Here is a 12,702-nt window from a genome sequence, read left to right on the forward strand (position 1 = left end):
TAAAAGGATAGTAGAGAAGGAAATGAGAAACATTAAACCGATAAAGTGCAATAAAGACAGAATATGGCAAGGCCTGAAGAAATTAGAAAAAAGAAAAAACATAGTAATTAGACCCGCGGATAAGGGGGGAGGGGTAGTGATCCTAAATAAACAGGACTACCATGCAGAACTGGAGAGACTAGTTAAAGACATAAGCACATACCAACCTCTGAAAAAGAATCCCAATAGAGAACTAAAAAAGAAATTAAAAGAGTACCTAAATAAGGGCATAGCAGATAATATTATAAACAAGAAAGAAGGTAGGTATTTGCTGACAGAAGCACCAAGGATACCAGTAATATACCAGGTTCCTAAAATCCATAAGAATAAAACTAGACCACCAGGAAGGCCTATAATTAGTGGTATAGAATCAGTCTATTCAAGATTGGGGGAATATTTGGATATATTCCTCCAGCCAATAGCGGGAGAGGGCAAGGCATTCCTCAAGGATAGTAAGGATGTAATCAACAGCTTAAAGGATTTACAGGTGGACGACTCCACGCTATTGGTAACAATGGATGTAGAGTCGTTGTACACCAACATAAAACAAACGGACGCCTTGGCAGCTGTAGCATGGGGAATGAAGAACCTATCGGACCTAAAATTGAAGCAAAGAAGGTTTATACTGGAGGGATTAAGGATGGCCATGGGGAATAACTTCTTCTTGCACAACCACAATTACTATAGACAGATAAAGGGAGTAGGGATGGGTAACAAGTATGCACCAAGTGTGGCCAACATCTTCCTCAGTAAATGGGAGGAGGAAGAGATTTTTGGAAGATGTTGGCCACACTTGCTGTTATACAAACGCTTTATTGATGACATTTTGATAGTATGGAAGGGCAGCCAAGAACAACTGGAAGCATTTATCCAACATATTGGCCATAATAAATATGATATTAAATTTACAGCTACAGTACACCAACAAAAAATAAATTTTCTGGATTTAGAAATTTATAAGAACAAAAATAAACTTGGAACTAGAACACACTTCAAAGAAACGGATCGGAATGGTTATATACCGATGGGGAGTTGTCATCACCCCCATTGGAAAAAAGCAATCCCAAAAAGCCAGTTTATTAGGATAAGACGAAATTGTGACCAAATAGAGGATTACTTTTACCAAACTGATATACTAATTAAGAGATTCGTAGACAAGGGGTACAAAAGAGACACACTGGAGGAAACACGTCTAAAAATAGCCAATATGGATAGAGAGCTAACACTAACCAGTAAAATTAGAAATCATAATCACAAAGATAAAGTACCATTCATAACAGTATTCAATAAACAATACAAAACACTAGAAAAAATTATAACAAAACATTGGCCCATAATCAGCAATGATCCACAGTTGAGCAAGGTCCTTCCAAAAAAACCAGCGTTCGTATATAGGAGAGCAAGGAGGATCAGGGATAAAATAGTAAAAAATGTACCAGATCCCCCTAAAAAGATGTCAACATTTTTTGAACATGAGGGTTTCTTTAGGTGTGGGAAATGCAAGGCGTGCAAGTCTACCAACAAAAGGGATAGAAAAACAATTAACTTCGAATCAAGCAGCAATAAGCAAACTTTTAAAATTGACAAACTCATAACATGTGCTAGTACACATGTCACCTACGTATTGGAGTGCAGCTGTGGGCTGCAATACGTGGGCAGAACAACTAGAGCCCTATCGGTGAGAGTAGGAGAACACGTTAGAAATATCAAAAAAGGATTTAAACACCATAGTGTATCCAAACACTTCAGGGATGTACATGGTAGGAATCCCCAACATTTAAAATTCTATGGAATAGATAGGATAGAAAAAGATTGGAGAAACACTAACATGAGAAGGGAGGTATCAAGAAATGAAACCCATTGGATATTTAAAATGGACACTATGAGACCAAAAGGGTTGAACGTGGAACTCGACATCAACTGCTACCTGGAAAATTATTAACTAGTACAGTAATAATTTTATTTATATTTTTATTTCAACATTTTTATTTTATTTTTTATTATTTTTATTTTTAGTTTCATTCTATTTTATTTTGTTTTATTTAGTTTTTAGTTTTTATATTATATTTTTTATTTTCTATTTTTATTTTTATTTTATTTTAATTTTTATTTTTATTTCATTTATATTTTTTTCATTTTTTATATATTTTTTTATATTTATTCTTATTTTTTCATTTTTTATTTTTATTTTTTTATTATTTTTTTCATTCGTTTCATTTTTTTCATTTTCTTTATTTTTTTCATTTTTTTCATTTTTCTTATTTCATTTTTCTATTTTTTTATATTTTCTTTATTTCATTATATTAATTTTTTCCCATATTTTAGTATTATTATATATTTTTTTCTATTATTTTTTATTTTTTCTTCTTTCAATAAAATTTTTTTATGTACAGAACGTAACACAATAGAATAGGGGTTATACATATAATTGTATATTTTTTCTTGGAATTTTTTTGGAATTGTCCTGTATATCTTTGTAAAGAATGGATTTCTTTGCTGTCCCATATTTATATGGACGAACGGCTAGGGCGGAACGGGTAGAAAGTATAATAAAGTTTGGAAATGTGTAATATGTTTGAGACATTGTAAAAGCCTCTCCAGCAGATATAGATGGGTCAGTACTCCTAAAATTTAGATACAAACTAAGAAAATGTAAAGAGGAAATAGCTATATAAGTATGGATTATGCAAAAAGGGAAAAGCCCTTAGTCAAAATGGCGGCAATGGAAAGGAAGTCATAGATGGGAACATTACCTTAGTTAAAATGGCGGAATACACACTTCCGGCCACACACAGTATAAATAGAGCGGGCACCAATCAAACGGCAGCTTCCTGATGACGCATTTGATGATGCGAAACGCGTAGAGGCTGCTGGGAGAATTTTATACATCACGTGACCGGACGAAAACGGAAACGAGGCTTGGAGCGCAAGCCGAGCGTGGAGGCCGCACACTAACATCAGGCGAACCATGCTAATAGCCACTCGTCCGTAACTGCTGGATAAGCTTCGTGCCGGCTCGAGGGCACTTTTTAATGTGAGTGATTTTAACCTTTGGAATTTTTTAAAAAATAAATGGTTCAAACATATTGCGCTATGATCGCCTTTTGTCCCTATGCTTTCCTATGAGGAGCATTAGAACACAAGCTTTTAACCGGTGAGAAGTGGTACCTGGGTGGAGTGGTTATCCCTGAATGAACCAAAGGCGTACCCCTAGTGAAGTATCTGGTGAGTGGCCAATCTGAATGGTGGAGGGTCCCACTCAGTCACATATGAATACTGAAGCAATATAGGAGCACGTCAGTCACTTTAATGGTTACAAGACTTTGCAACATATCTGAAGGACTTTTTGTTATATGTATATGTATGATTTATTGATCTAAAATTTTAAACTTAGGCACATGAAACATTTGTGATGGGTAGTTGATAAGTATTACAGGTGATGGTAGCTTTCACTTGTGTATTTAAAATATTAAGGGAGTAGCGCATTCACATACACCAACTAGTATTTCTTACCCATCTAAGTGAAGGGTCTTTTTTTTTTTTGAATGCAGCATCCCCAACATTTAGTATGTAATATTGTTTGAGGAACTAAGGTTTGTTTTTGCGCCGGTGACACGCACACAGATAATCACAGAAACATGTATGTCACGGCAACAGCACAGCTTGCATTCCACAAGCTGACCACAAATGTCCCTTCCTCTGTCTCTGGCACAGCACTGATGTCACTCCAGGCGCATTGGTTGCTGTTGCCTCTGCTCGGCTCATCTGGTTCCCCTCAGTTGTGGTGTCACCACCAAGTGGTCTGACCCGCTGAGCCCTGTGATTTGGCCACATCCAGGCAACCTCACACCTTCCCAGTCCGGACATACACGGCCCTCTATCCTCCTGCTCCTAGTAGCTTTATCCATTTTGGACCTGGTTGTATCACCATATTCAACAGCCTCTGGGCTCCTTGGGACTGGATTTCCATCCTTTCCAACATGGGCATTGGCACCCCCCATGTTATACCAGCGAGCCCCCCGGGTGTCTGTTCACCCCTCACCTTTTGCTTCATATACCATAAAAAATATTTCACCCTTATTTTCTTTTACCAAATAATCAATCCACTTAATATTTATAAATGTAACATTGTAGTACGATACTTTTAAATATAGATGTCACTTCAGAAATATGTGTTTCATACTTTCCCTCCAAATTTGTTTAGCATAAATCTATAATCCATACAACCTTTCAGATAATCTTTGTCAAAATTTGAACTTAAAATATGTTTCTTAACTTCAATTCATTGATATATGTGAGATGATTTAAAAAATGATTACATATTAAAATGTAAAGTTAGTCCTAACTTGTCTATATGACTTTAGAAAATATGTACTTGTCAGGTCACCTGAGGCCAGGTGACAGATGCACCCTGTATGAGTCCGGAGTGCACCCTAGGACTGACTGCTGCGGATTGAACTCTGGGAGGTTCAAGAAGCAGGTCAACTGGAGCACCAACACAGATCCCACTGGGGGCTAGAGCATAGATTCCCCAGGGCGTGGAGTCTAAGTGCCAACAGGTGTTCACCAGATCCTCTAGTAGTGAGGATGGACTGCACTGCAGTCTGGCTCCAGGTTGCTGGCCCCAGGGTCTCGCAGCTCACGCTCACGGTAGACTACAGGAGAAAGAGGAAGGAAAGTAGCAGGCTGGAACAACAAGGATAGTAAAGGGATAAGCCAAAGGTCAGGGCGACTAGCAGACAAGGATAAACATAGAACACGCCAAAGGTCAGGGTCACAAGCAGACAGATAGTCGAGAACAGGCCAAGATCGGTAACTGGAATCAGACGTAGGAGACACAGCGAGATAAACACGAAAGCTAAATGTGCAATGGTTGCTCAGCAAGGTTGGCTTGCAATGCACAGGTTAATATAGTGTTCCTAATTAGAGGCTGAGGTGGATCTATGCTGAGGGAATATTATATAAGGTCCCGGCCCCTTACTATGTGATCAGCTGTCAGCCAATGACAGCTAATCACATGATCAAAACAAAAGCTCTGGGATTGTTTTTTTCTCATCAAGCTGACAGCGAGAGGAGAAAAAAAAGCTGATCACCGGCTCATCTGCAAGGGACATCGGTCCCGAAGAGGAAGGGGCAATTATGCCTCATCTGTGCCACCTGACAGTGCCATCAGTGCCACCTATCAAGGCCCACCAGTGGTGCCAATCAGTGCCACCTAGCAGTGCTGCCTATCAGTGCCCATTATTGCCACCTAGCAGTGCTCATCAGTGCCGCCTCATCAGCATACATCAATGAAGGAGAAAAATTACCTGTTTTAAAATTTTATTACAATATATATATATAAAAAAAAAAAAAATCTGTCTTTTTTGAATTTTTTTAAACAAAAAATAAAAACCGCAAGGGTGATCAAATACCACCAAAAGAAAGCTCAATTTGTGGGGAAAAAAAAAAATGATAAAAATTTAGTTTGGGTACAGTGTTGTATGACTGTGCAATTGTCATTCAAAGTGCGTCAGCGCTGAAAGCTGGTCTGGATAGGAAGGGGGGTTAAGTGCCCAGTAAGCAAGTGGTTAATTAACACCAGATGTTCCTCCTAACTAAAGTGACTATATAGTAAGGATGTTTAACCCTTTCAACTCTAAAAATACACTATATGTGATTGTAAAAATTGATATAAAAATGTCTCATCTTGATATGATAAACATATCATGTCACAAATAATATATATATATATATATAAAATAAATAAAACTGCATTATATCTGATGGATAAATTATTTTCATCAGTAATCAAAGGTCACTTGTTTTTTTTTAGAAGTTTCTCTCTTATTAGAAGTCTTGAGGTTTTTTTTCTTATTATTCTTCTTCCTGCACTCTGTAAAGTTGGAATAACTTCATTGAACATTAAAAAGACAACAATAGTTATATGAATGAATCTCTTGTGTCAAATCTTCTCCTAGAACGGAACTATTCTTAAGCTTCAATGGTTTGTTTTCATCTGAAAGGTCTAGAAATTTTTAATTTATCTTCTTTTGGTGACTTACAAGTCACATCCTGAAACAGAACGCAGTATCATTAATTTGAATTTATTAATGCAAAATATACCTTCCTTTACTTATTCATTTTACTCTTATAGTCGTATCGACTAATTCCTTGTCTCCCAATCCTTGTTAGATATTCCACTTAGGCCATCCCTTGGTAATATACTGTGGGCGGATCATGCCCCCATACACTTAAGCCTGGCACACCCCCTAAGTCTCATAAGACATTTTCATGGCACTAGCACGACGTGTAGCAGCGATTGAACGGACGATCCGTGACTTTATTCAGGATCACCGGTCTGACGAAACCAGCCCCCTTATTAAAATGGAAGCGTAAAATGCGTGCTTCGGGGGATATTCATACAACATGGCTCCTGCTTAAAGAAGGCCAGATCCGCCTGACTTCTGTCTACTATAGCTACACTCGAACTCGCCCATAAACGGAACCCAGATCCTATAACATATGTAGATCTCTCTAACGCCAGTTGGGAATTGCTCCATATACTAGATTCCCACTCCCTCATAGCTAGAGACAGGGGACGTAACCACAATTACAAGTTAGGCAACACCTAAGGAGGGTCCTCCACCCATGCCCACCACGTCGTCCCATCCAACACATCTGCACCGCCAATCAGCAAAAGATTAGCAACACTCAGAGTATATCCGATGCCTTTCGACACTACTACTCAGCTGCATAACTTGCCCTTGCGGCCTAAACCCCATACAGAGGACCTACATCGCTCCACCATGGAGGATTACAATTTAGAAACAGCCCTGCCACAGATAAATGCCAAGGAGCCTGCTGATCTGGATAACCCTTTATTGGAAGGGAAGTTCCTAGATGCCATTAAAGGCCTAATATCTAGAAGGTGCCCAGGCCCAGATGGGTTTTCCCCTAGGTTCTACAAATCCTTTGTCCTGTCCCCAGCCTCGCTGCTCTCAGCAGCGTTCAATTCCATGAATGACTCCCACCTACCATCTAAAGACCTTTTAACCGCTAACAGAGATGTCCTTGGGGGCGTGGCCAAGATGGCGCTGTGAGTAGACGTCCGGAACGAGAGCCCCGCCGAGATCATAGGCTCTCTTTTCCTCACGGCCTCAACGAGACCCAGATTCCAGGCACAAAGCACCTACATGCACCGCCGCTCAGCCCGGGCTCCACGAGGAAGGGGTAAGAAGCTTAAATTTCCCCCTGTTACTGTGGAACCGGAGCCGGCCTGTGCGTAGAGGCCGGGACGCGCTCCTATACCAATATGGTGTCCCAGGCAGAGCAGGCAGGACAATCCTCTCCCTCCCAACTGGGTCTGGCTGAGGTTCTGGCAGCTATTGCAAACTGCCAGGCCTCCATCACCACCCTAACTACTAAGGTTGATGCTGTGCAATTAGATGTGTAGGCAAGATATGGACAAAATGTGCTCCAGATTGACCACCGCTGAGCAGCGCCTGGGACATGTAGAGGACACTGTGGAGAACCATGGAGCTGACCTCCGTGCCCTACACACTAAAATAAGGGCCCTTGAATACATATCTGAAGCTGCGGAAAATCGCAACAGGAGGAACAACCTCCACATTGTTGGCATGGCGGAGGGGGCTGAGGGTCAGCGTCCGACTGAGTTTGGCAGGAGGGAACGGAGCAATTCCTCCACAGAGGCCCAGTTCTTGCCATTTTATGCTGTTGAGAGGGCCCATCGCATCCCATCCAAGCCGGGTCCCCCGGGTGCGCCTCCATGCACATTCATCCTCAAGTTCCTGAATTTTAGAAGGGCGAATTGCTGTACCAAAATAACTAAATTCTCATATTTCCTGACTACTCAGTGGAAACTCAAAAATTGGCGATCCTTCAATCATGTCAAAGCGGCTCAAGGGCATCTGTTACAGCATATTGTTTCCTGCACGACTAAAGGTTCAGGACGGGGAGACAACCAGATTTTTCACCTCCCCCCAAGGCGCATCCGCATGGCTGGAGTTGCTCCCTCCAAATCGCTGAGAAATGGTATATTGTTCCTGAAGATCACCTTCTCTACATGCTGCTGAATGGCTACATCCCACTTGCAAGTGAGCCCCTATTTGCACCTGTTGTGCCTTTCTTTGTTCAAATAATTGACATTTTGTAACATTTAAGTACTGTGCCCCTGGTAAGACCAGGTGATATTTGACTGCCAATTTACACATTAGGATTAACTGTGCCTTAAACAGGGATACCAGCAATTGATGGATTGCCTGGGTAAGGCTATATGAGTGTGGCTTCATTTCTACACAGCACTACAAGACCACAGTTTCTATTCTATACAGAATCCCATTCACTGTAATCCCAGGTGCACTATTGTCTATCCAGCAGCGAACTCTAGTGGCAATTTCGTGTACTGCAAGAACACATCTCCTGTTCAATACTGTCCCTTGGATGCTACATACGGGTTGATTTTCCTGATACTCAATTATAAACTGTGTTCACCTAGGAATAATGCCCCTAGCCACTCCACAGACATACGGGTGCCTCCTGCACCAGTGAACTCTCCTATGCTGCTGGACTAAGTTTCTTTGCATCTAATGGCACCTGGGTTTACTATGGAAGAAAATACATTTTTTTTTTTACTGTTTTTTCCTTTTCCTTTTATTTTTAGTTTTCTTGGGGTAATGTTTGGAAAAAGCCTGAAAAACATCTTCTGGTGTTCTCTCCTGTTTCCTTTTGGTGACGGAGTCTCTCACCGCTATACCATATCCACTAAGTGACTACACCCACTGGTTCACGTCCCCTGACATTGGGTGTTTGATGTTTGGGAAAATAAGCATTCCTTGGTTGGGATGGGGGATACGGGGTGGTGCACTAATTACACAGGTTTGCGGCAATTTAGTAACTTCAAATTAAACATGTCTAAGATGGAAGCCCTGAACATTTCTTTACCTACCACTACCCTCGCCCGAGTACGGGCTGACTTTTCGTTCCAATGGGGATCCAGCGGCATCTCCTATTTAGAGATTACGATTCCCTCCAAACTTATCGTCCCTCTATGCCCTTCATTATCTCCCCTTATTGACCCATCTTAGGAAAGAATTAGATTCATGGAACTCGTCCTCACTACCTTGGTTTGGTCGCATCAATACACTCAAAATGGACATCCTCCCTAAGCTACTTTATTTAATTTCAGACGGTACCTATAACTGTCCCCAAGCGTTTCTTCAGTTCCCTTCACTCCATGTCAATACATTTCATTTGGCATGAAGGCCTATCCCACATCCGTCACACATTGCTCACGTACCTCAAAACTCAAGGGGTGTGGGCCTCCCAGATTTCGAACTGTACCATAGGACGGCTCTGTTGTCTAGAATATTGGAATGGTTCCCTTGCCCCTTTCATAAAGCATCCACAATAGTAGAACAAGATCTCTCCGCCTTCGACCTACGGGCCCTACTATGGGGATACGGGATCCTTCCCATTAACCACCACTGCCTTACATTTATGGTACAAAAAAGGGCTGTTATCACTTCTATCCACAGACCCCTCACGTCATTGTTTGACCACCCTGCACTGCCTTAGGGCATGGGGTCCAATATGGTAGGCCCATACACACTTTCTACCTGGCCTGTAGCAGGCTCATTTGTAAATTCCACCTGGGGTACCCCTGTTGTGCCAAGGGACCATGGTAACTGGCTAGTATATCTTTGTATATCCTCCTCCTGCTCTGATCTATTCTCCTCCTCCCAAATTCATAGAACCTTGACAGGTTATGAACAGCTGTGCTCTCTCTCAGAAACACCCAGACACTTGCTCCCTACTATCTACAAATTACAACACTCACTGCTGCACGATCAACCACGCGCCCCCCCCCCCCCTTTACACCAGGAGGTGGTCAGCTTTCTTTAGTTGACTGGCAAGTCATTCCACTTCATGCACAAATCTTCTATATCCTACTATACCCAGGAAAAAAAACGTTAAACTCCTTTCCAGATGGTACAGGGAACCTCAATCTCTGCATAAAATATTCCCATCGGCCCCCCCTTCATGTTGAAGATGCGGTTCGGCCGAGGGAAGAGATTTATACATTTGGTGGAACTGTACTGGAATACAACCCCCCTGGTCACAGGTTTTTACCATACTTAGCAGCCTCTATGATCGGCCACTGGCACCCACCCCAGAGATTGCTTTATTATTCATGCTTCCAGGCTCCATAGCCTCCCAAAAACGCAATTTATTGCGCCTTTTCTTGTCAGCCGCCAGACAGCTAATCCCCCTATTTTGGAAAAAAACTACCATCCCCTTTGTCTAGGGCTAGCATCTCTTCCATACGCATGATGTCATTCACCATAGAGAGCCACAAAGCCAATGACATTTATGAAAAATTTAAGGTCCTATGGCTCATTTGGATTGACTTTTCCACCTTGGACTCTCTGAAAAATGTGCTGGCACCTCCTGGCCAACATGGAAACACTTCGATTCCTTCACACAGGCTTGCTTCACCAAGGTTTGCTCAATTCCTCTCTGATTTTCTCATCTCTTGCTCTATGTCTGAACTTTCCCCACTTTCTTCTTTCTTTTTTCTATTTTTATGCCTCCTCACCCCAAATCTGAATGTTCTATTCCCCAACTCCCAACATGCTGTACTTCGAGACGTAAGGGTTTTTAGCCTCTTGATATTACAAGATACCTACATAATGGTACTTCACTTCAATGGTATGTTTCGACATGCATTGGATACGTGAATTGCATTGTACAATTTTCTGTAATTAACATTTGGTAATTATCTATGTTCTTCTATTTTGTTAAACATTAATAAAAACACATTTGACTCTAAAATTGACTAATCTATACATGCTTTGAAGTAGAATGTTACATTTTTGTTATTTATTATTATATTGAATGTATATAATACAACAAAATGGTGGCCACTTATACTTTTTATATATATAGTGCTAGGTGGCTATACAGTTATGCTCTAATACCACTACCATGTAGATTAGGTGGTGAGAATACTTTTTATTGCTGAATGATTTGGACATGTTTTGGGCAGAATGTCAAATGTATTTGTATTCTCTGCTGCTTGTAATGCAATAGAGTTCAGCCATTTTTGGTCTACAACAAAATGGCACCAGTTCATATCCACTATTGGTCTACTTCAATATGGCGTCGGACTGGAAATGAGGTAACGGGAGTTTCTGGGTGTTAGCTACATAACAGTATCTCACAAAAGTGAGTACATCCCTCACATTTTTGTAAATATTTTATTATATCTTTTGTGTGACAACACTGAATAAATTACACTTTGCTAAAGTAGTGAGTGTACAGCTTGTATAACAGTGTAAATTTGCTGTCCCCTCAAAATACCTCAATACAAAAAACTCAACTCAAAACAACCATTAATGTCTAAACCGCTGGCAACATAAACTAAATAATATAATGTATACCAATTTTGGGTTATTTTTACCAAAGAAATGTAGCAGTATAAAATTTGGCCTATATTTATGAAGAAACATTACTTATTTGCAAAATTGTATAAAAGAGACTACCTATAAAGAAAATAAAAAAAAGTTTGGACTTTTTTCACTTATATCACAAAAAATAAAACAGTGGTGATTAATTACCACCAAAAGACAGCTCTGTCTCCAAAAAAATTACAAAAATTAGGATTTTTGACTTACTGTAAAATCCGTTTCTCTGAGTTCATTGACAGACACAGCCTTCTTTATTCAGAACCATAGGGTTATATAGTCTCCGCAGGAGTAGGACTAGGCAGAACAAAACCGAAATACCTGGCTACGCCCATGGGCTTTCCTCAGTCAGTATATAACCCCTCCGTGCTCTAGGTATTCAGTTTAGTAGCAAGCAGTAAGAGAAGTATCAAAAAACTCCATAGAAGGATGGGTGCTGTCTGTCAATGAACTCAGAGAAACAGATTTTATGGTAAGTCAAAAAACCTATTTTCTCATTCGTTCATTGACAGACACAGCCTTCTTTATTCAGAACCATAGGTACGTCCCAAAGCAGTGGCAAACATGAGGGGGTGGGACAACAAAAAATCCCAAAGCTAACACAAGAGCTAACCAGGTAACAGAAGCTTCACCCTGGGCAAGCTGGAACCCAACCTGAACGACTTGTGTCCAAAAGAGGCATCCACAGATGCCAACCCATCCACTTTGTAGGACTTGTGAAAATGTACACCGACGACCAGTGGCCGCCTTGCAGCCGCCAACAGCCTATTTGGCCCACCCAGGTGAAGGACATAAACCACCGCCGTTGCCTTGTCCGACTGGATCTGTACCGGGAGCCCCCGAAGTTGAACCGTCCATGATCCAGACCTAGTCTGATCACTTGAAGTTCCAGGATATTACTCGGTAGTCCGTATTCCACCAACATCCAACGACCCTGAGCAGAGCTCAGTCCCAGGACATCTCCTCACCCGGATAGACTGGCATTGGTGGTCAGCCTATTCAATACAAGGGGAGAAAGTATTTTTCCAGCTGAAGAACCGGTGAGCGAAGCCACCAGACTAGGGAACCTCTGGTTTCCTGACTCAGCCGAATCGTCCAGAGATCTTGGGCATTTGTCCCATTATGCCAGGATCTCCCTGAAGGGAGCTTGTATGGAAATAGAATAGCCTCAAAAAGGTAGATACCATAAGACCCAACA

This window comes from Aquarana catesbeiana, linkage group LG13 (genome assembly GCF_042186555.1).
Source record: "Aquarana catesbeiana isolate 2022-GZ linkage group LG13, ASM4218655v1, whole genome shotgun sequence".
Classification (NCBI taxonomy): domain Eukaryota; kingdom Metazoa; phylum Chordata; class Amphibia; order Anura; family Ranidae; genus Aquarana; species Aquarana catesbeiana.